The sequence below is a fragment of the Chiloscyllium punctatum genome, chromosome 2 (genome assembly GCF_047496795.1).
Source record: "Chiloscyllium punctatum isolate Juve2018m chromosome 2, sChiPun1.3, whole genome shotgun sequence".
In the NCBI taxonomy this organism is placed as follows: domain Eukaryota; kingdom Metazoa; phylum Chordata; class Chondrichthyes; order Orectolobiformes; family Hemiscylliidae; genus Chiloscyllium; species Chiloscyllium punctatum.
Genome location: NC_092740.1, coordinates 75,913,795 through 75,934,721, shown reverse-complemented (window position 1 = coordinate 75,934,721; position 20,927 = coordinate 75,913,795). Strand labels below are relative to the sequence as shown.

The window sequence follows — 20,927 nt, the reverse complement described above, 5'->3', positions numbered from 1 at the left end:
TGAACTAATCCAAGTAGAAAATCCGTTATAACCATTATGCAAATCCAACATTTTCTCTTACAACTATATTGTTTTTACCCAAATGTCCATAACAACTCAACCTTCCAGATTCTTCAGGATTAGTGTTTATATGTGGAAAATAATCTAATAAAAATTCAGTGGAATACCAGAAAATCAGTAATACTATGATCTCTTCACATTTACATGACAGTAGTATAAATAATATTTGTAATGACCTGTTCTGACCAGCTGCTCTCTGTCATTCTCCATCACACCTTACACAGCTTTTCATCTTTGATGTGCTTTCTAATTTTTCATAATTTTGTTGTGTGACAGAAAATGTGAATAAATAGGGCATGAAGAAAAAGGCAATAAAAATTCCCACAGGGCCAGTAATGTTGGAAATCGTGAAACACTGTCTTCTAAATATCTTAATCACAGCTGGTTATAATGTAAAATTCTTTTCAAGGAAAAAGTGCATGATTTAATTATTGTCATGGCAGCCCTTCATTTTACTTTGGGTTTCTTCACTTCTAACAATTGCTTTGTTAAGTGCCTTTGAGCACTGAGTGAAATATTTTCCCACCCAATATCAATTAAAATCCAAAATATCAATTCATCTATTAAAGGAAAAGTTATTCTATCTACATGACTACAATTTAATTATCTCTCAAATCCCAGTGTTAATACACTGTTCTCAACTTACACTATACAGCAAACCCTCAGTGCTGGATTATCATACTTGACAGGGTAATTTTGATGTGTGGAGTCAATACTATGGTGTAATGCTGCAGCAAGATTGTGGCACATGTCCAAGGAAGATTATATTATTCTGCAGATAGAAGATTGCATCTATGAATCCTGACAGTGTTGTTTGAGACCTACGTCTTAAATATAAGTGCACTCCCAATATGAAAGAAGGAAAGTAGATGAAAAAAATTCTCTCTTTGAAAGCACAATATGGTACAAGACATAAGGAAGTCAAGAGTTCAGCAGTTATGGGGGATTTGAACCTACATATGAAGTGAAAAAATCAGATAGGAGAAAGTAACCAAGATGTGAAATTCACTTGAATGTACTTAGGACAATTTCTTAGGCCAGCATGTTAAAGCACCAACCTGCGAGCAGGCTATATTGGACTTAGTTTTGACGAATATGGTAAGATGACTTACTGGTCTCAAAGTGCCTCTGTATAGCAGCAACCATAAAATGATTAAAGTTTACAAAATTTAAGGGAGAGAAGTGTGAGTCCAAAGCTGCTGTTCTGAATTTAAACAAGGGCAATTAAGAGGGCCTGAAACCAGACCTAATAAAAGTGATTTTGCAATTTAGGGTTAAGGGATAAGTCAGTAGAAATGCATTTGCAAACATTTAAGGCAATATTCCAAAAAGCACTGCATAGATGCATTCCAACAAACAAACATTCTAAGGGTCAGAACTGCTATCCGTGGTTAACTCGTGCCATTGAGTCATACAGCACAGAAGAGGTTCTTCCAGCCATCTTGTCTGCACCAACCTATCTACACTCCTGCTGTTTGATCCATAATTGATTGATTGATTGTTATAATATTTTATCCACATGCATTTTAAAGGTTGTGAGGTTTCCGACTTCCATCATCCTCCCAGGCTGTGGATTCCAGATTCACACTTTCCTCGAAGCTCCACTAGTCCTCCTGTCCTTCAATTTAAACTTAGTCCCCCTTGTTATTGAACTTTCAACTAAGGGAAACAGCTACTTCCTATCCACTCTGTCCCCCTTCAGCATTTTTTGCCATAAAGAAAATGACACAAGACTGTCCAGCCTCTCTCCATAGTTAAAATGCTCCAACCAGGTAATATCCTGGTGAATCACCTTTGAAGTCCCTCCAGTGCAATCATCCTACAGTGTGCTGAACCGAATTGCACACAGAGTCCAGCTGTGGCTTAACTGAAATTAAAACTAAAATATCAAAATTTCTGTCAAGCCCAAAGAAAAGGCAGAAAATTGTGCGAAGGTAAGTGGCATGTCAGAAGATTGGACAGAATATCAAAAACAACAAATAATTACTAGAAGACTAATAGGGAGGGAAAAATTAGATTACAATTACCAGAGCAAATTGTTGCACCTGTGTGTTGACAAGTCCCCACATCCTGATGGATTTCGTGCTAGGGTCTTAAAAAAAGTATCAAGCGAGATGGTTAATGTGTTGACTTTAATTTTCGAGACCTCATTAGATTCAGAGAAGGATCTGTTAGATTGAAACATAACTAATGTAATTACTTTATTCAAAAAGGGAGGAAGCAGGAAACTATAAGTCAGTTAGATTAACTTCTGTCATAGGGCAAGTGTTAGAAGCTATTATTGAAGATATTATAACTGACACTTGGATCATTTTAAGGTCATCAGGCAGAGTCAACATGGTTTTGTCAAAGGGATATCATGTTTAATTTATTGGAGTTGCTCTGAGGAGTTCTTTCAAGAAGTAACTTGTGCTGTAGGTAGGGGAGAACTAGTGAATGTGTTTTATTTAGAGTTCCAGAAGGATTGATAAGGTGTCACATCAAAGATGATTGTGGAAACTAAAAGTTCATGGTATGGGGGGTAACATATTGAATAGAAGATTGGCTGGCTGAAAAGAAGCAGAGTGTTTAAAAAGATGGAATTTTGATATAATGGCAAGATATCAGGAGTGGTTTGACACAAGGAACAGTGTTGGGCCCTCAACAGTTTACAATTTCTATTAATTATTTTAATGAAGGGATTGAAGGTATGGTAGCTAAATGTGCTGGTGACACAAAGATAGGTAGGAAATGAGTTGTGAAGAGGATACGGTGGCTCAGTGATTAGTACTGCTGCATCACAGTGCCAAGGACCTGGGTTCGATTCCACCCTCGGGTGACTGTGTGGTGTTTGCACATTCTCCCTGTGTGTGTGTGTTTCCTCTGGATGCTTCGATTTCCTCCTACAGTCCAAAGGTGTGCAGGGTAGACTGTTTGGCCATGCTGAATTGCCTATCGTGTCCAGGGATGTGCAGGCTAGGTGGATTAGCCATGAGATGCAGGATTACAGGGATGGGTAGGGGGTGGGATGCTGTTCATTGGGCTGGTGTGGATTGATGGGCCAAATGGTCTGCTCCCACACTGTAGGGAATTTTTAATTCTATGTGGCTGCAAAGGGATAGGTTAAGTGATTGTATTCCATTTTCCAGATCTTTATCCAGCATGTGAAATTGTGAAGTTGTTCATTTTGGCGAAAGAATATAAAAAAGACATACTATCTGAATGGAGAGAGGTTGCAGAGCTCTGAGGTGCAGAAAGGTCTGGGTGTCCTCGTGCATGAATTGCAAAATTTTAGTATGTAGATACAATAAGCAATCAGGAAAGTTAATAGAATGTTATCTTTTATTGTGAGGTGAATTAAATGAGTAGGTTGGTTTTGGTTCAGTTATACAGGGTATTGGTGAGACCACATCTGGAGTACTGTGTGCAGTAGTGGCCACCATTAGATTAGATTACATTACAGTGTGGAAACAGGCCCTTCGGCCCAACAAGTCCACACTGACCTGCCGAAGCGCAGCCCACCCTTACCCCTACCCCTACATTTACCCCTTACCTAACACTATGGGCAATTTAGCATGGCCAATTCACCTGACCTGCACATCTTTGTGACTGTGGGAGGAAACCGGAGCACCCAGAGGAAACCCACGCAGACACGGGGAGAACGTGCAAACTCCACACAGTCAGTCGCCTGAGGCGGGAATTGAACCCGGGTCTCAGGCGCTGTGAGGTAGCAGTGCTAACCACTGTGCCACTGTGCTGCCCACCCATACATGCAGAAAAATGTTCATGTGTTAGAAGTAGGTCACAGAAGGTTTACTCAACTAATACTTGGAATGAAGGAATTACCTAATGCAGAAAGGTTGGATGAACTAGGCATATATCCTTTGAAGTTTAGCAGAGTTGGAGATAAGTTGTCATAATTTAAAAATAAGGGGTGCCCGTTTAAAGCAGAGATGAAGAAACATGTCTGCTGAGAGTTGAGAGTCTTTGGATTCCCTTTTTCAAAAGGTAGTAGATGCAAAATTATTAAATATTTAAGACAGATGTAGCTAGATTCTTGATGACTAAGGGAGATGAAAGATTATCAGAAATATGCAGAAGTGTAACTTTACAGTTAAAATCAGATAAGCCATGATCTTATTGAATGGTGGAGCAGGCCTGAAGGGCTGAATCGCTTACTCTTGTTTGGTTGGTTATATGAAGGATGGAAATGTAGAGATGGACATTAATGGAAGATAGAGTATGTTGGACCATATTACATGGAAGCTTCTAAAACCTAGGTTCAATTCCTTTATGTTCAACTGGGTGATCTTAGTAACAACTATGTGGGTCTGCCATAGTTGACCTTAGTCACAGAAAGGAAAAAAAGAGAATTTCTGCTGCTGATAGCCAAACATGAAACCTACTGGACTTAGGTGGACATTAGAAGAGGGCCAACATTGTGCAGCGATGTGGAGCCTTCCATAGTTTGACAACCTACCTTTCTGTTTACCTTATTGGCGAGGTACCAGGTGGTACTAGCTAGAACCTATGAATCTGTATCCTGGCATGAATCACTAACTTCAGAAGATGAAACAAAAAACAGAAAGGGATGTGTAGCTCTATATGAAGAATAATTGTTGGTTTTGCTATAAATGATTGAATCAAAATAAATTGAATGAACGATTCTGAGTTCAGTAATGTTTAATGTAGTTCAACCTTCACAGTATATGGAGAAAATTGTTTAGTCTGTATTAGTTTATTTCAGAATATTTAGATTTGTTTCTCTATATTTTACAAATGCAATCTGTCTTCACTAAATGTGGAGACAGTTTTTGTCATTTGCATGAACATTGAGTTGATTCCAGGCGCTGCTGTAGTCAGTCACGTAATTGTTGTGTAGATTAAATGCAGGTGAGTCTGAGAGCAGCAACACATACATTACTCTTGGAAATCCAATTTACTTGACTGATTTTGTCAATCACAATGACATTCCTAACCACTGGAGAATTGTTTACCTTAAAATTGAAGTTGTGCCTTGGTAGCTTTCAGAATGCAATGTATGTCAGCTTGTCAGTTATTTGACTAGACCCATGATTAAAACTAGGGAATGCTTTCATTATGGTTGCCCTATTGCCATTTATTGTCTATTCCCTTTCTGTTCTGTATTTACTAGATAGCTGTAGGACTCCTATGTTTGGACACAATGATTTTGGAATATGGAGGATAAATAAAGAAATTTAATATCTGCTTTTAATTGCTATCCAGTAATTCCCTGCAGAAAGTTCACATGTGGATACTGGATATATACAGGATCAGATCATAATATTCTCCCAAGCACAAACATTGCTGTTTAAAGTATACAAAAATCATAACTTTGTTTTGCCTGTGTACACTAATAAGGCAAAACAACCTGATATTGCGGTTACTTGTCCTCAAATGCCAAAGATTGTCAACTCAAGGAATATAAAGAATAATTAATATTTTCATAACTGAAACACATTATTTGTTGCAGAAACCCACTCAACTTGTGAATTGCAAGAATCAGCAAGAATGTGACAATGTATGAAGTAGAAACATGTCTGTGATTTCAAGTTAGTTTTGTGCTTCCTTAAATATCGGAAAGGAAGCAATTTCTGAGTAGTGAAATAAAAACAAAATTTGCTGGTGAAACTCAACAGGTCTGGCAACACCTGTGGGGAGAAAGCACAGTTATATTTTTAGTCCAGTGACTTTTCATCATTGTACTTTTACATTGTAAAACAAGATTTCACACAGCTGCATAGGTGGTATTAGGACCGATAGCCAAAAGCTTGGTTCAAGAACTGTGTTTTAAATATTGTTTTAAAGTTGGAAATCAACAGCGAGAAATATACAAGTTAGAGATGGAATTGCAAAACCTAGGAACTTACAACTTCAAAGTACAGCAACGTGGAGTGGATTGAGTAAAATCAGCTGATTTTGTATCGAGCCAGAAAGTGAAGGGACACTGATTATCTCTAAAGGTAGTAGGGTTGGAGCAGGTAACAGAGATAGTGAGTAGTGAGGCTGTGGAAGGTTTGAGAGCAATGAGAATATGAAAATTAAGATTTTTTTTAACAAGGAGCCAATTTAAGTCAGCCTATAAAAAGTGTTAGGTAAACTGAATGGCAACAGAATTTTGGATGGCTTTAAGTTTGAAGTGTATTGGGAGACTTGTCTGAATTGGTTGGAATAATAAATTGAGAGATAAAAATGACGTTGAAAGGTTTTGCAATTACATAGCAACATTCATGAGCACCCCATGCTTTACTGTTGAAGTGATTGTTGAAATGTAACAAAATGGAGGCCAATATGTGAGCAACAAATGTTCACAAACAACAACGTGATAATGATGATTTTTTCATTGTGATGCTCATTGAGGAAGTAGTATTGACCAGGATGACCAGGATAGCTATCTGTTCTTCAAAATAATGCCACAGGATCTTTTACACCCATCTAGAGAGGCCAGTCAGAACCTTGGTTTAGTATGGTGGCGCTTATGACAGTGCAATAGTCCTTCAAGCTGCTCTGGAGTATCAATTTAAATGTTGTGGTTCTGCTCACCGAGCTGAGAATTTATGTTGCAGGCGTTTCGTCCCCTGTCTAGGTGACATCCTCAGTGCTTGGGAGCCTCCTATGAAGCGCTTTGGTGATGTTTCCTCCGGCATTTATAGTGATTTGTATCTGCCGCTTCCGGTTGTCAGTTCCAGCTGTCCGCAGCAGTGGCCGGTATATTGGGTCCAGGTCGATGTGCTTGTTGATTGAATCAGTGGATGAGTGGCATGCCTCTAGGAATTCCCTAGCTGTTCTCTGTTTGGCTTGTCCAATAATAGTAGTATTGTCCCAGTCGAACTCATGTTGCTTGTCATCTGAGTGTATGGCTACTAAGGATAGCTGGTCATGTCGTTTCATGGCTAGTTGTGTTCATGGATGCAGATCGTTAGCTGTCTTCCTGTTTGTCCTATGTAGTGTTTTGTGCAGTCCTTGCATGGGATTTTGTACACTACATTGGTTTTGCTCATGCTGGGTATCAGGTCCTTCGTCCTGGTGAGTTATTGTCTAAGCACATCGACCTGGACCCAATATACCGGCCACTGCAGCGGACAGCTGGAACTGACAACCGGAAGCGGCAGATACAAATCACTATAAATGCCAGAGGAAACATCACAGAAGCGCTTCACAGGAGGCTACAAGCACTGAGGATGTCACCTAGACAGGGGACGAAATGTCTGCAACACAAATTCCCAGCTCGGCGAACAGAACCACAACAACGAGCACCCGAGCTACAAATCTTCTCCCAAACTTTGAATATCAGTTTAAATCTTTGTACTCAGACACTGGAGCAGGACACGAAGCCACATCCTTCTGACTCAAAGGTGAGCTGTTAACAATTGAGCCACATAGATAAGAGTTTCAGCAGCAGAGGAGCTGAGATACAAAGTTATAAAAACAAAGTGCTGGAAAAACTCAGCAGGTCTTGCAATATCAGTGGAGTTCGAAATAGAGTTAATATTTTGAGTCCAGAGTCATATTGACTTCAAAGCATTACCTCTGTTTTTCTCTCCATCGATGCTGCCAGCTCTGCTGAGTTTCTTCAGCACTTTGTGTTTATATCAGATCTCCAGCATCTGCATTATTTTATATTTATTTGCAACATAAAGTAACTGGGTGCAATTACATAAGTGGAAAGTAAACAGTCTTAGAGCTACCAGGAGTATGTTATTGGAAGTTCATTTTAGGCTGAAGCATGGCATCAAGATTAAGAACAATTTAGTTCATTCACAGTCAACTGATAGGGAAAGGAAGGGGTAACTGGTTAGGGAACAACGTGAAGTAAATTTGAGTTCATCATGACTGGATATTGGATAAACAGTCTTACAATTTAGAAATACTGGACGTATTGAGAGGCAGTAGTGAGTTAGAGCTGGGTGTCATCAGTCTGCATGTCTAAATTAACAATGCAGGTTTGTACATAGAACATTACAACGCAGTACAGGCCCTTCAGCCTTTGATGTTCCACCGATCTGTGAAGCCAATCTGAAGCCCACCTAACCTACACTATTTCGTTATCATTTATATGCTTATCCAATGTCCATTTGAATGCACTTAAAGTGGACAAGTTCACTATTGTTGCAGACAGTGCATTCCACGATCCTACTACTGTTTGAGTAAAGAAACTACCTCTGACGTCTGTCCTACATCTATCACCCCTCAGTTTAAAGATATATCCCCTTGTGCTGGCCATCGCCAAGGAAAAAAAAGGTGTTCACTGTTCACCCCATCTAACCCTCTGATTATCTTATGTCTCAATTAAGTCACCTCTCAACCCCTTCTCTTTAATGAAAACAATCTCAAGTCCCTCAGCCTTTCCTCATAAGATCTTCCCTCCATGCCAGGCAGCATCCTAGTAAATCTCCTCTGAATCCTTTCCAAGGCTTCCACATTCTTTCTATAATGCAGTGACTAGAACTGTACGCAATACACCAAGTGCAGCCGCACCAGAGTTTTGTACAGCTGCAACATGACCTCATGAACTCAATCCCTCTACTAATAAAAGCTAACACACCATATGCCTTCTTAACAACCCTATTAACCTAGGTGGCAACTTTCAAGGATCAATGTACATGGACACCAAGATCTCTGTGCTGATCTACACTACCAAGAGTCTTACCATTAGCCCTGCACTCTGCATTCCTGTCACTTCTTCCAAAGTGAATCATCTCTCACTTTTCAGCATTAAATGCCATTTGCCACCTCTCAGCCCAGCTTTACAGCTTATCTATGTCCTTCTGTAACCTATAACAACTCTACTGACCTTAGTGTCGTCTGCAAATTTACTAACCCATCTTTCTATGCCCGCATCCAGGTCATTTATAAAAATGACAAACAGCAATGGCCCCAAAACAGATCCTTGACATACACCATTAGTAACTGAACTCTCGGATGAAAATTTCCCATCAACCACCACCCTCTGTCTTCCTTCAGCTAGCCAATTCTGAACCAAACCATTAAATCACCCTCGATCCCATGCCTCTGTATTTTGTGCAATAGCCTACTCTGGGGAACCTTATCAAATGCCTTACTGAAATGTTTGAATGATGTTGCTGAGGGAGAGCATACAAATAGAAAAAAATAGGAGGGGATAACAGGGAATTGAGTTCACCCCTGTCAGAGGCTTGCAGACAATGTCAAGTGGAGGAACAGCCCCTCATTTTCAACTTAAACACTTGGCCTTCAGGGCCCTCATATAGTTCAACAGCTTCAGACAACAAGCTCTGTCCTCCACTTTGAATACTCTGCACCTTTCCACATCAAACTCAATTGTTGCCCTAATGTCTTGTAGGTTTGGTTTTGCCTGAAATAGAACTGATCTTTATGCTTTTAAACACTGACCTGTAGTATGTATTCATCATCAACATATTTTCTCGATGACCATTAGCATTACCTTTTCCTGTACATCTGAACACCACTATCATCTATTTATTCTTTCATCACTCAGCACCAAAAAATAAGTAACAACAAAAACAACATCCACGGGAAAAAAATCACATGTCTGTATTTTTGAACTTATTTTTAAACTAGCTTTCACTCATGAATTTCATAATTTGCTGGGGTTCTCAGGAATGGAACCTTCATGACACAGAGGAATGACTGTATATTCCATTACTTTTCATGAAAACTGAAGTGGGCTGGTAGAGACTTTTTGGATTCAAAACATTAACCCTGTTTCTCTCTCCATCAATCCTGCCAGATCTGAGTTTCTCCAGCACTCTCTGTTTTCATTTGAGAGGTGAAGGGATAGTGTACCTTTATCATAGTACTGCTCCTTCGTCAGGTGAAGTATAAAATGTGGAGTTCTACTAGGTAAAATAGAAATGGATTTGAGAAATGACAACACATTCTTGGGCTTTGAAATGGAAGGGGAAGTTGGATTTGGATCATAACTTGCAAAGGGAGAGTAAATGCACCAGAGCTTTGAACACGATGGATCATGTGCTGGGAAATAGGATTAATATAGATGTGTGTTTGATGACCAGCGTCGACACAAGCAGTGGCGGAAGGTTTTCTTTCCATGCTGTAATATTTTACGACTGTATGAAAGCAACTGGGGAGGTGGTAGTGGTCAGACTGTAATAAAAAGGCTTAAATCTTTTGTGTCTATATTCATTCATTGGGTGATTTTTCTTGATGTATTGTTGAATTGCTCACTAGCAACCTTTCTTGAAAGAATTACTTCTGCTGCACTCCAAACTTTTATTCCTCCTTTTCACATGTTGCAAACTTGCTGCCATTTTCATTACATTTTAGTCTCCAACTTTTTTTGTTAACCTTTATGAAAGCTTGCTAAACCCTGTATCTTTTGTGTACTGTAATTTTGTTACTCAATCTGTACGGTGCTTACAGACATTCCATTACTATATTTCCCATCCCTACACATACAACAAAAAGGCAGCCAATGGTTTGGAGATGAGTATTGCTAGTGTGTAGGAAGAGGGACACTGTTGAAACATACAGATGTTAACATTAGAACCTTGGACAAGGTTGGGAAGTATGTCATGTTTAGATGGAGGGGCAGGGTGATAAAGGTAGCAGAAACCTAAGAGTGTGAAAAGGGATGGTCTTGAACTAGATCTGGAAATGAGTGGGGCTATGTGGAGAGTTATTAGGTTCTGATGAGACTTGGAGCAGATGACAAAATTTGCATTGCCAGAATGGTTAGGGATGAGGCAGTCTTGTATTTGGAAAGAGCAAAAAGCTAATAAATATAACATGAGGAAGGAGAATAGACTATGGAACTCTGAATTGTGACTGAAGTGACACCACTGGAACTTAGCCAGTATTGTGAATAGGGAGTGATTTGGACATGTCAGACTAGGAGTCAAAGGGCAGGAGTTGTGCATCAGGCATATTTGAGATGGTCCCAGAATAGTATCTAAGTTCAAGGAGCATTAGAAACCAGGCTGAGCCAATAAATGTCCAGAGTTGAGAATTTAAAATGAAATGAAAATGAAAGTATTTTGAATACTAAAACAAATTGAAATTTATTTCTGCCAGCAATGTAGTGAGCCTGTTTTATGATGTTTTAGCATTGACTCAGTATTAGAATTTGATTTGTTCATATACCTAGAGGGCCCAGCCAGTTTCTATTAGAAACTCACCATAATGTAGAAGATTTTCTTTGTTGCTGCATCCACAGATGCTTCAGTCCAACTAGTCCATGCCGACCAAGTTTCCCAAATTAAACAAGTCCCACTTGCCTGCGTTTAGCCCATATCCCCGTACACCTTTCCTATTCATGTATTTTATCCAAATGTCTTTTAAATGTTGTAACTGTACCTGCATCCATCACTTCCTCTGGCAGTTCTTTCCACATATGAACCACTTTCTGTGTGAAAAAGTTGATCTCAGGTCCCCTTTTCAATTTCTCTCCTCTCACCTTAAAAATACTTTGATTAGTTTTTGAACTTCCCCACCCTAGGGCAAAGACCTTTGCTATTCTCTTTATCTATGTCCATTGTGATCTTATAAACTTCTATAAGGTCACTCCTCAACCTTCTGTGCTCCAGTGAAAAAAGTCCCAACCTATCTTTTTAACTCAGTCCCATCAACATCCTGATAAATCCTTTCTAAACCCTCTCAATTTAATAATATCCTTGCTACAGCAGTACAACCAGAACCGTGAATACACAGTACGTAAAAAAGTGGCCTCACCAACATCCTGTACAACCTCAACATGATGTCTCAACGCTATTCTCAATGGTCTGAGCAAAGAAGGCAAGTGTGCTAAATGCCTTATTAACAACTCTGTCTACGTGTGATGCAACTTTCAAAGAACTATGTACCTGAACCCCTAGAGGTCTCTGCTCGACAACACCACCCAGGACCGACCCTTGTTTGTTTTACCAAAAAGAAATACCTCACGTTTATCGAAATTAAATTCCACCTGGCCTTCCTCAGTCTTCTGACTGAATTGATCAAGATTCCTTATTAACTGATTTAAACTGAGTCATTTAGTTTTATGGTTTATAGCTCCTTATGTTAAGAAATGGCTCCTTTCCTAACACTACTATGATTTATAAAATACTTATGAAGTTTGCATATCCAACACTGAAAATTGTAGTAATAAATTCAAGATCAGTTCTGAAAATTTCAACTTTTCCTTCTTTCCTCGCAAAAATATTGATTGTGAAATTATCTCACTGGGTGAATTCTTTGTTTTCTGTTGGGATAAGATTGTATTGTTTTGACATACCTCTCTGATGTCACTAGAGGTCAGTGTTGTATTTTCGCAGATGTTGAGACAAAATATGTTCCCAGATTAGAGATGCTTGTCCTCATATTTTTTTCAGTAATTCTCTTTTAGTCAGAGTTGAACTTTACTTCAGTGAAACATAGATTTGACAGCTCTGAGTGACTTTTTTTAATTACAGCACTTTTTTTTCAAACTATCAAGTTTACTAACTAAAGTTTACATTAATGGATTCATTCCTGACACAGGAGAAGTGGTTGAGTCTCCTGTTGGATCAAGTGTGATACTAAGATTGAAAACTGTTGGATTCAGCTTTTGATATTTGTCAGAGAGGGTTGGAATTCCTAATAAGAGTGCAGATGGAAGACAATGTTGGATTAGATTAGGTTCTCTACAGTATGGACACAAGCCCTTCGGCCCAACATGTCCACACCGACCCTCCGAAGAGTAACGCACCCAGACCCATTTCTGTACCTTATGTTTACCCCTGACTAATGCGCCGATGGGCAATTGAGCATGGCTGATTCACCTGACCTGGACATCTTTGGATTGTGGGAGGAAACTGCAGCACCCAGAGGAAACCCATGCAGACACTGGGAGAATGTGCAAACTCCACACAGACAGTTACCTGAGGCAGGAGTGGAACTCGGGTCCCAGGTGCTGTGAGGCAGCAGTGCTAACCACTGAGCCACCGTGCCGCCTGTTGGTGGTTTCCCTGTACTTAATTGGAGAAAATTTCTGCTTATCCAGCCTTGTCATGTCAAATTAGCAGTCCAACTATTTTGAGGCAGTGGAGGTAGTAATGAGTGCTTTACACATACATTTGGAAACCGGTGTGGTTTTGTTGCTGAAGTTCAGCATATGTATGAGACATAGAAGGTATCCAAGGGGTCAATCCTTTGGGTCGCCAGATATAATAGTGTGGAAATGGGGAGAAGCACCATTGATGATGATCCTATGGTTATGAAAAAATAGATGAGAATGGACCCAAGTGAGAATAGTCCCACCAAGCTGCATGACAGACAAGGTGAAAGACAAGGATGGAAGGTTTACTTTTGTCATAATCCGAAAGGACGTCACTTTGTGACCATGGTAAGAGTGATTCTGTGTCAGGGTTGGAAAATTTAATTCTGAAATTTCAAGAAAGGTGAGCATAAATTTGGGAGGTGATAACAGATTCAAGTTGGAGATGTGACAGGAGATTTAAATGATGGAGAAATTAAGGGTTTTTTGAGCAGAATGAAGATCATAAATTTCAAGAAAAGGTAGTCATACCTGAGCAGAGAGAATTGTTAATAATATGGGCTCACGTAGCTTGTGTAGTTACTAGTTTGATGGGAATGGGATCAAGAGAACAGATGATGAACAACATAAACCCTGAGAGCAAAGTGAAACTAAAGAGGAAATTAAAGTTCAGACACTACAGAGGGTAGAATCTTACATGTTGACTTGATGGGCTTGGAAGACGATATCGGTGGTTGATTGTATCGTCTTAGTTTTGGTGAGAAAGAAAACCATGAGCTTCTCTCACAAAAAATTAGAGTTGAGTTTGAAGGAAATGACGAAAGGATATAAAATGAAGATCTACAATAGAGTAAGAAATTAGGGAGGAGAAAGTGAGGACTGCACATGCTGGAGACCAGAGTTGAAAAATGTGATGTTGGAAAAACAGCAGGCCAGGCAGCATCCGAGGAGCAGGAAAATCGACGTTTTGGGCATAAGCCCGAAACGTCGGTTCTCCTGCTTCTCGGATGCTGCCTGGCCTGCTGTGTTTTTCCAGCATCACATTTTTCAACTAAGAAATTAGGGAGTAATTTTGCATTCAGAGGTGATCCTGAAAGAATCAATGTTTTTCACTGATGAGATCAGTTCCTAATGCCCACTTAAAGTAGTCCAACCAGAACTGGTTAGGAATGGTTCGACGAGTTGTCCACCACAGTTTATTAAATTCCCATCCCTGGAAGCAAAATTAGAGATGTGACAAGACAATGGCTAATGTGTGAGAGAGGGAGAGTAATGATCTTAACACAGTGTAAATTGTCAAAAGTGGAGGCCATTTCCTCGTTTTTTCTTGAGCAACCTGGCTACATTCCATCCAGGCCTAGTAATTTATCCACTTTCAAGGATGCAAAACATCCTAATATTTGCACCCTGAATAAGTTTCTCAAGCACTAATTCACATTCTAGCTTCTTAACCAAGAGGTATTTCTTGTTTTGAAAGCAGACACCAAAGATCAGGTTTTTCCAGAATTGGGAATATTCTGCTCTACCTTCAAAAATAGCAACCTTTCTCCAAATATGGAACAATTTTGGACTGATCAATTTTTTTTCATTGTGGAAAGGAATTAGGGTATGATGATGACTGGAGAAAAACCTCAATCCAGCAGGATCACTTGAACTTTATGTTGAATTCAAACAGATCATACTTGGCTGTTACAAATACTATAACCATGCAAAGAGGGAGTCAAAAAATTATAGAGTAGACATAAGTAGGCTTGAAGGACAGGTGAGGCATGTTTAAACTGTCACGATCTGACATTTTTAAATCTCCTGCTCTTTAAACTTAAAAATAAAGTGATTTAATTTGTTGATGTTTTTTGGAGGAAACACCTCCTGCTGTTCTGTTATTCTCAACAGGATAGCTTATGTTGGATATGTTTGAGAAGTTCCAGTAGAGTTCTTTATTGATCTTTCCGGAAGGGCTGTGTTATTTCTTTTTGTCTGCATAGCTGAATTTTAAAAGCTTTAAGGATCTCATGGAGGCTGTGAGATGCCATGGGAGAGTCTGTTCAAGGGGGAAGGCATGGGTTGTTCCAACATGTTCAGCATGAAGTAAATGGGGGTGATGGGATTAGGTGGGGCATGAGTTGGAACGTAGGTCATGACGGGTCACAATGACTGAGCGTAAAACAAGGATAAGATCCCAGAGAGCTAGGACTTAGCTTCTAACTAACCCACCTTGATACCCTCCTTTTTCTCGAGTGAAATTTTCATGTTTGCAGTACATTGACTGAGACAGGTCCATCAAAATTTCCCAAATTGAGCTACCAACCTCGATTGCCAAAGTATTTAGACAGTATCTTCTCCACAACTTAAGCATCTGCATGTGTTAAGCTTTTTGTTCCTTATTCATATTGTTCCCTTCATTAACCTCCTGCTGTTTACATATATATAAAACATGACTGGGTCTTCCCTAACTTTAGTTGACAGTATTTTTCATGCCCTCCATTTTATTTACTAATTTATTGAGATGTTTAGATTGGATCTTATCTTTGTAAAACCTTGAACTAGATATAGACTAACTATGGTATTGTCCCACTTCACTATTTGAAGAATGGTAACGAGGGGTTCTCTTTGATGTCAAAACAAATATACTCACTACAATCAGAAAAAAAGGCACATTAGCTGGTCATTCATCTTATGATTGTTTTATGATGTATTTAATGTTGGAGTCTGGTAATTGCTTTTGTGTACGGAACAGTCAATCAATTTTGAAAAGTAATTTGTTGTAGAAAGTACTTTGAGATAGTTCAATCTGCTATAAAAATGTAAATAGTACAGGAAAATGTTAGATCATGGAGTTGCATTTAAAGGGTAATGAAGTAAGATGAACAGTGCCTTAGTCTGAATTTCAGTTTCACAAAAGCACATGATGTGAACCAGTGGGAATTATTTTCCATTTCCTCATCCAGCAACTGCCATTATTCATAACATTACCAGTTGTGTGCCACCTTGCACTGAATTATATGATTTCTTTTTTATGTTATAGCCACATATCTTTTAAAAATGACACTGGACATCTCAAATTTGTCATGTGGTACAGTTATGAATATTTAGTTTGGTTGAACTTGAACACAGATTTGAGAGAACAAGCTCTATCACACTGTACTGAAACAGACCTAGCGGCTGTTGTCGCTTTGAAACAATATAGAAGAAGGCACAAATGATTTAGAAGTTCCAACAAATTTTGATCATTATAAATAATTATTTCATGGTAAAGAATCTGATTATTGCTGAAAAAAGGCATTTTGTCAAAAGTTTTTGTTTTGCACTTAACAGAACTACTGCTCTGATCTTCACTACTCTGATCAGAAAATTTCATGCTCTGTAATCAAAAAAATTTATGAATGACCCTGAGGCCATCACTTTTTATCCTGAAAAGTGTCCTGTCTACCACACATTGCCCTTAAGGTATCTCAGAAGTTTGAGTCACAGGTGAAGCTAGATGTTTCATCCTGCTCTTATGAGCAGTGTTCACTGCGTACAGGTGATGATTCTGCCATAATGACCTTCTGCCAATCACACAAATGGGTAATATAGTGCATGAATTTTAGTGTTGCTGTGATGCCAAATATGTACACTGTTAGATACCAATGACTTATGGATCACATGAAATAGCATTTCCTTTTGGCTGTTCACAGCTAGCAAGGTACTGAATAACTGTTCCATGTTTATAAAACTTGCAACATAGTGTCTAACATTAGGTGTGATTCTACAGTTGAACAATATTTGCTAGGCAATCCTGAGTGTGCAAGAAATTACACTGACAATCAATTTAGGATTATCAGTTGGGCTTATGGTGTGGTGCAGTTATATGCACTAGAAACCACATATGTAAATTCACAGACCCCTCTTCATTTCTAATGGTGAAAGAAAAATGTGTACACATTACTCTATTTCAACTCAACAAAATTGGTGACAGCAGTTTGCTGGTTCAGGTATTGATGCCTTAACATATCAGAGCAAACTTGTATGGTTTACACCATAAGAAAGGTGTAGTTAACTGCCAATCATCAACAACTGATGAGTTTTCCAGGCAATCCCTCTATTGGTCTGAGTCCACTTACCAATCAGTGTGGTTTCCCCTTATTTAAATATTTTTGTGATTTGTCTTGATGTACTGGGGTATGTAGTTGCATATCTCAATGGAGAAACATTAACTGCAGGGCAAAAGCTAAAGGGAGATGCATGTATAATTTAATGGTTCTGAATGGGTTAATGTTCGTGATACTATTTGGCTCCATCCAATCTGATGGTGTTGGATGGAGGACCAGGACTGCCTAGCATGAAGTCTCAATGGAGACAAGTGTATCCCCTCTGTCTCTGAATAGTCTTTATCATTAACTAACGTTTCTGCTGTCGTGCAGTAAAATCAATAAGACACAGCAATAGTTTATTCTCAATTATTCCTAATTACATAGCCCTTAGATTCAGCAGAGCAAATATGGGCCAGGAAGGTCCAAGTTCAATTTGGACCTGTCCCAGAGGTATGTTCCAACATATTTAAACAAGTTGTTTTCAAAAAGAAGGAGTCTAGCACAGCATTCTAATCCAACCACAAGCCCACTGATGTTGGTACCACAATATACACCAGAGCACTTGATGTTATGCTTCTGGATTTTCAAAAGGCAATTGCCAAGGTACCTCATAATAAACATGTTAGCACAACTAGAGGCTTTGGGATTAAATCAGCAGTGAAGTTGTGAATCTAAGATTGGTTTAGTAACAGAAAACAGACATTATTGTTTAGAGGGTGATAGAAACAAAGAAAGCAGGAGCAGGAGGAGGCCATTCAGCTTTTCGAGTCCACTCCACCATTCATCATGATCAGGGCTGATTGTCCAACTCAATAGCCTAATTCTGCTTTCTCCCCATAACCTTTGATCCCATTCACCTCAAGTGCTATATCTAGCTGCCTCTTTAATATATTAAATGTTTCGGCAGTAATTAGTTCTACACGTTCACCATCTTTAGATGAAGGAATGTCTCCTCATCTCCATCCTAAGTGGTCCACCTGAATCTTCAGTCTATGACCCCTGATTCTAGACACACCCACCATAGAGAACAACCTCCTTGCATCTGCCCTATCTAGTCGTCAGAATTTTATAAGTCTCTATGGGGTTCCCCTCTCATTTGTTTGAACTCCCGCAAAAACAAACTTAACCTAATCAATCTCACCTCATACATCAATCCCGCCATCCCCAGAATCAGCCTGATAAACCTTCACTACACTCCCTTGAGAGCAAGAGCATCCTTCCTCAGAAAAGGAGACCAAAACTGCACACAATATTCTAGGTGTGACCTCATCAAAGCCCTGTACAATTGGAACAACACATCCCTCTTAAATCCCTGTACTCAAAACCATTTGCAATGATGGTCAACATACCATGTGCTTTCTTTACTGCCTGCTACACCTGCAGTAATCTCCATTGGTCACTATTAGGATCATTGACCTTTTTTATTTGTAAACTAATTGTACTGGATTTGCATATCCAGGACGTAATTTTCAAGTTTGTTGTTATGAACCTCAAAAGTAGTCATAAACAATGAATTGTATGAGCAGCCTGGCAAAATAAACAGACATGCGGCTATATTAAACATAGAGTCATAGAGCATGGAAACAGGCCCTTCAGCCCAGCTCACCCATGCTGACCAGGTTTTCTAAACAAAGCTAGTCCCACATGCCTGTGTTTGGCCATATCCGTTTAAACCTTTCTGGTCCATGCACCTGCCCAAATGTCTTTTAAATGTTGTAATTGTACCTGCTTCTACCACTTCCTCTGGCATCTCATTCCATACACACACTGTGTGGAAAAAAGCTGTCACTTAGGTCCCTTTTAAATGTTTCCTGTCTCACCTTAAACCTATGCCCTCTAGTCTTGGACTTCCCTACGCTGAGGAAAAGACCTTGGCTATTCACTTTACCTATGCCCGTCATAATTTTATAGGTAACCCTTTAACTTCTGCACGACAGTGAAAAAGTGCCTCTTCTCTCAAACAGCCCCATGTGATCTATCCTGTACTTCTGATAACTAGACCAGCCTTAGCACATAGACAGGCAGATGGAAGGCAGAAACTACCACAACTGTATGTCGTACGCTGAAAGATACCACAAGATGCTAGAAATGACAATCAGGTCAAACACCATATGGTAGCAGCAAAGTGTGGATTCAAATTCCATACTTGGGTCACAGTTAGAAAATTCCAGAAGAGCACCAAGAAAAGATTGTTTTTCTTTTAGATTGTTTAGAAATATTCTATCATTTAAAGAGTATTAATGCTTCAAGAAGAGACAGATGTTGATGAGCAGCTAAAATGCAGCTAAAATGCAGTTACCAAGAGAGAGGCTGCAGTATCCTTGGAAGCAGGAACAGGGTGAGCTCAGCAATCCAAAGACAAACCTTTACTAAGAACAAAAACAGAAATCACTGGAAAATCTCAGCAGGTCTGGCTAACCCAAACCCCAACCCCTTTAAAAAGATGGAAGGCTACCATTTTGATCAGTTGGAAATGTGAGATTAACGTAAAAGAGATGGGGAAAACCCAGGAACTGGTACAGAAATACCGTATTAATAAAAACCATAACTTTGAAAACTTGAAAGTAGAAAATGCAGAATTGCCAAAATACAGTTTGAAGCTTTATTGAATAATTTAGTACATTGGACCAGTGCAGAGTTTAAAAGGACTGGCAAGCATAAAAATAAAATGTAGAGTCTAGCAAGCTCCACAGTAATTGAATTTAAAACAGCATTGATGAATACCAGACTACAGGCTTAAAGAACAGGAGATTACAAGCAGTATTGAAATAATAAAAATCACTGCAGAAATAAGAATAAGTAAATACATTAAGAAGAAGTGGAAAAAAAATTGCTACCTTAAAGATTCAAGGTCAGAGTAGGACAACACAGACCACAAGATTGGACTTCTTGAAAGCACGAGTTCCTAAGATACAGAAGTGCCTCCACGTGTGAACATATACACAGATATGTAAAATGAAGCATAAGTACCTTATCTGCCACATCAAGCTTGCTCCGCCATGCAACAAGACCATGGCTGATCTATTTGAATTCAACATTTTCATGTACCCGATAACCTTTCATTGCCTTACCGACCAAATATATATCAGCCTTGGAAATATTCAATGATCTTTCTTGCACACTTTGAGGCAGAAAATTCCAAAGTTGCACAAAACTCTGAGAAACAAAAAAATCTCTTTGTCTTTGCTATAGGAGGCCAGCCATTAATTTTAAAAGGGTCCATTAGTTTTGGACTCACTCATACAAGAAAGCATCCTTTTTAAGTTCACTTTGGCAAGATCATTTAGGATCTTATAATCTTACAATAATCCAGTCACCCCCTCCTTGTTCTAATTGCCACTGGAAACAAGTCCTGTCTGTTCAACATTTCTTCACAAGACAACTCACTCACCCTGGTGTCAATCTAGTATACATCTTCTGAACAGTATCCTTCTGTCAATAAGGAGACAAAATTGCATACAATATTCAAATCCGGTCTTGTTACTGCTCTATTATTACTTTTATCTTCAATTCTTGTCTTAACCAAAGGTAGTGTTCCATTAGTCTAATCAATCATTTGCAATCCCAACGCACCACCTTTTTGTAATTCATGCCCGAGAATACCGAGAACCCTCCAAACCTCAAAAGACTGCAGTATTTTTTTCTATTTAAATGGTACTCTTTTTTTTATTCTAGCCTAGTAAAAAACTTGACATTTTTCCATATTATATTCTTGAAGGCCATATTTTTGCCATGATGGAGAGTCACCATTTGTGACAAAATTGTCAGAAGATCATGGCTATTTATATCTAGAAGGAACACCACCACCACCTACAAGTTCC

General features: G+C 39.1%; 1 protein-coding gene across 1 annotated transcript in view; it reads left to right on the top strand.

The window, feature by feature from the left end:
* Positions 1 to 20,927, top strand: part of dtwd2 (DTW domain containing 2) — a 103,616-nt gene that overhangs the window by 20,686 nt on the left and 62,003 nt on the right. The window lies entirely within an intron of this gene.